Source organism: Haplochromis burtoni, unplaced genomic scaffold (assembly GCF_018398535.1).
Source record: "Haplochromis burtoni strain Fernald_Lab_line unplaced genomic scaffold, NCSU_Asbu1 Contig_33, whole genome shotgun sequence".
Classification (NCBI taxonomy): Eukaryota; Metazoa; Chordata; class Actinopteri; order Cichliformes; family Cichlidae; genus Haplochromis; species Haplochromis burtoni.
The window spans coordinates 905,144-909,920 of record NW_024582394.1 but is presented as its reverse complement, the minus strand read 5'-3'; positions in this window follow the sequence as shown (position 1 = coordinate 909,920).

The following is a 4,777-nucleotide window of genomic DNA, read 5'->3' as shown; positions in this document are numbered from 1 at the left end:
TTGTTTTGGGGATTTTTTTAGCTTCTTCTCCCAAGTTCTACCAAACAAATTAATAAGTATATTCAGACAACCTTGCTATCTTGTGATGACGGTTTTAGTGTGAGTAATATTCATGACAAGAATTAACAACAGAATTGGAAAGAAGAGACAACGCTAATACCAACAAGCGCCGCAAAGTGCAGGTCACATAAGGCCAACCTCTAACACAAAACAAAGCTGCTGCTCGCTCAGCTCTTAAAATTATTTTACATCTCACATTTTTATGTGTCACTGGATTTCTTTTATACTTCAGTGTTTATCCAGGAAAAAGAATAACATGACATCTATCATTTATTAGCTATACTGACACCACACAGCTTTATCTAATCAGCCCGCTGGGTTTTGAAAATGATCTCTTCCTTCTCATTGAAATTAATAATTCAATTTTCAGCCTGACGAACACTTCTTTGTTCTGTAGAAGATAACAACTTCAGTAATTTCTTTCATAGCAAGAATGACAATTTCAGTGTGCCAGAAATCTTCTCGGTGAAAAAAGGCATTCAAATTTCACAGATAAAGTTTTAAGGTCATTTTTGTGATACAGTACTTGTGCTCTATAATAACTATTTATCTTTTAATAGGCATTAGGGTCCAAACTCATTTTATACATATTATGGAATCATATTAATATTTTCCATATATTTATATATATTAATTAACTTTTACAATAAAGGAAAGTCACACTGTAGAGCGTTTTAAAGAACTGAGGTTTCAGTTTTTAATGCACTATCAAACGAACAGCATTCTGATTTAAAATGTCATGGTGATTTTCAGGTATCTATCAGACCTTTACCTCTTTAAAATTGACACAGTGTCTATTTTTTATAAACATTCCACCAAATCAATACATGATAGCACAGGTCCACAACCTGTTCTAATGCTTTTTCTTTATATCTGTAATTAAAATCAAGCGCATTACATCAGCTATGAACATGCTAGAATTCAGGTTTGATAATAGAACAGAAACTTCCCTGGGTTGCTAAAACACTGCTCTTCAAGTCTAAAATTAATTCCAATTAAGTTAACACTAAGTGGGAAATAGTGACTTCCCATCTGTGAGAAAGTATACATGCCTCCCTTAATCCCCCTAAATCTAAATATGTAAAATCAGGGCTTATCATGCACCCACAAAAAGCAACTAAGGGGAAATTTGCATACTAGCAAAGCATAAAAATAAATATGCAATTTCCTTTTCAAAGAACAGCGAAAAGATATGAAGATGAGTTCCTTGAGGAAGCCGTCAGTGGTGTAATGTAAGTAATTCATTGACTGCCAAAATATTACATAATGCTGCAGCTTGCCAAGCACCCACAGGGCTTGTTTGTATCTGATCTTACAGTCTGAGGCTTGTTAGAAACCACAACACGGTTAAAAACAAAGATATTTAATGCTGTCAATGCTAAGTGTTGTGGTATTTTCTTTAACCTAGGACCCAAACTCTTCCACGACATGCATTTTTAATTTCTCTTTGATTTCTGGGCATATTGGGGCCCGATGAATGTAAAAACAAAGAATTGCCAGATTTTTTGTTTTTACCTTATTTTTGTTTTTAAGAACAATAAGTGCCACATATGAGGATATTCGTTTAAAGTTTTGATAGAACAGCAGCAGTATAATGTCCTCGTAAGTGGATATCAGGCCATGTAGAGCAAAATTGAGTATTTTGGTCTAAATAACCCAAAATGGGATGTCCACATATGTGGACGACAGGTCCTAGGAGGTTAACAACCTCAATTTAAAAAAAAACCTTTAAAAGAATTCACCCTCCTGTTTTTAGAAGTACAGTAATGCTCAGCAATTCCAGTACACCATAGCAAATATTGTTTATTCTTTATGTTTCCTGTTTGATGAAGATTTCTTACTGAGGTCAGGGCTGGTTAGAGTTGGTAGGTGGCTTCTTCTGTCTTTTTTCCCCCAAACAGCAGCAATGATTGCTTAATCGTGAATGGTGCTGCCTTTCTTTTTAATTATGTTTCTGAGTAGAGATGTAACAATCAATGTCAGCCTTTGGATCAATTAAAGTAACTATAATAGGTGTATTTAACAACTTGGGGACAGCAAAATGACACAACAATGCTTCTAACAAACACAGTGCAACAATATCACCTATTTTGAGTGATATTTCTGGTTGTGTGAAGTATACCATTGCGGTCATGCACTCATCATGGACTTGAATGTCATGATAATTTGGGGCTTTTAAAGATGTATTTGAACTTTCCTTTTGCCAGTGTGTAATGACTGTGCTGCGTAGCTCTTTAATGATTTAAACAAATAAATTAAGTGCACAAGTTTGATTTTGAAATTTTCTCTAATCCACACAGTTCAAATGTATATATGTAGGCTCAGGTTTATATATAAATACCCACTAATATTTGGTTAAATTAGCAAGTTACACCTTGACCACAGGTAGGTCAACAAGCTTTGGATATGATTCTGGCTGTATATTTGACTACTCCTTCTGGTAGAATTGGTAGATTTATTTATATTGATTGGTTTCCTGGCATGGACCCAGATTTTAAGCACTGTCCACAAATTTTCAATAGGGTTGAGGTCAGGACTTTGGCTAGAAGGCCATTCTAGAAGCACAAGGTTAACCTTGTCTTGTCCATTCAGATAAAGCAGTTTTGATAATTGTCTTGTTGCAACACCCAAATATGTCCACATTTCAACTACCTAGTTGATTTCAGGTGAAGTTGAAAAACTTGGAGGTATTCCTTCTTCATTATTCTATCCACTTTGTGTAAAACAGTGACAGCACCACTGGCAGCAAAGCAGCCCCAGACCATGATGCTACCACCACATACTTGACAGTGTGTACAGTGTTCTTAGGTTAGAAAAACTCAACCAAGCATACACCTTATTATTGTGGCCAAGTAGCTCAATTGTCTCTTCTGACCATAAAATCTTTCTCTAATTTTTTTTTTTTTTTGCTTGTTCATGTGGAAAACTACAAATTTCAGTCAAGCTTGAAAGTGTCAATTTTGAAGCCTGTTTCAGTCCTGTCTTCATCTACTCACCCCCAAACAGCCGCACCAGATGTCCACTCCTCCCTGAGCCTGGTTCTGCTAAAGCTTTCTTCCTGTTTAAAGGGAGTTTTTCCTTCTCACTGCTGCCAGACTGCATAAGGGGTGATATAATTTGGGGGGGTTTCTCTGTTTTCTTTGTTTTATTGAAGGGTCTTTGTAGGGTCTCTTACAATATAGAGACCCTTCACTGAAGGCTGGACAGTCCTGCCTTGAGGCAACTATTGTTGTGATTCGGCACTATATGAGCTGTTAGGGTTAGGGCCTTGGAGACCCATCCACCGACCCATCCAAGGTGTACTCTGAGTGGCAGGAGAATAATATGAGTATAGCGCCACCATGGCTGGAGATTGAGCAACACTGGAAGAGCATATGGGAGAAGGACACAACTCAAAGGTAATGCTCAGTGGCTTCATAGTTGATCTAAGAACAGACCACAGCAACCTTACTGAACAGGACCCAGTAACCATCACAGCAGTAGACATCCAACAAAGTGTCTCCAGTATGAAGAATTGTCACCAGGCCCTGACATGGCTCACACCTACTGGCTAAATGCACTTGGCGAGCATCTGGCAGCACAGATGAACCAGCTGCTATTTGATGAGGGACACCCAGAATGGCTAACTGAAGGTTGGACTGTCCTGATCCCCAAGGATCCCCAGAAGTGACAGCTCCCATACAAAGGAGGCTCCAACCAACCATGTCCTCAGACAGCAGAAACCCAAGAAAGAGGAGGAAAAGGAGCAACCATCATGGAAAGACAGGCCATGGCGCAGTATGTACCACCAGCAGACAAAGGAAGTGGCTGACATCCAGAAGATATTTCCTTTTGCTGAATATCAGCAAAAGGAAAAAGAAATTCTTTTTTTTTAAAAATCTGTATTAGCTTGTATTTTGACCCTGTTTGCATGAGAGAAAATGCAAAATAAATTAAAACCGGTGCACCCAACCCTTGTTCCAATCCATTTTTTTTAAAGCCACTGAAGATGTACACTGTGCAATCATTCCGAAGAACAAAGAAACCAGTAAAAAAGCAGTTACTGGTACATGGAATAATTATTAGAAAAGTCAGTAAAAAGTAAGCCCAAAATTACCATTACATTCATGCCCATGATGACTTCTGACTACAAGTAAGTCCAGGATTTCTTTTAGCTCAGGCTTTGGTCTCACAAAGTGCATAAAACTAAGACTCTTTAACAGCTGATCCGTTACATTCACGAGTGTCTGTTTGCCATCAGGCACCAGGCAAGCAGCATACAGTTGGTTCATTGGGGAGTTTATTAGATGAAAATAGCAGCTGTGTCTTGAAATAACACTAAAGTGAGAATGAATCGGAACAGCAAGTCACTAAGCAAAAGAGTGAAGCATGCGGTGAAAGACAAAATGCAGCCTGCAGTGATAATATTCACAGGTTCTTATTCATTCATACATAATTTATATTGACTTGTTAAAACACACAGACATTAATATGTAAATCTACCCTACATATAATATCTTGTACATCTTTTACACTGGCTTTAACAAGCACTACTAAAAGTATACTTCAACTTACAAGCAAGCTGATGAGTTGTTGTTATTGTGTGACGAACGGCGTTAAAGCTAATAATTAAATCTGATATTTCAGATATTTGTTTTGTCTCTAATTGCCGGTTAGAGACAAAACAAATTCTAATTCTTTCTCCTGGTCCAAACATACCAACTTTTTTTCTTTTTTT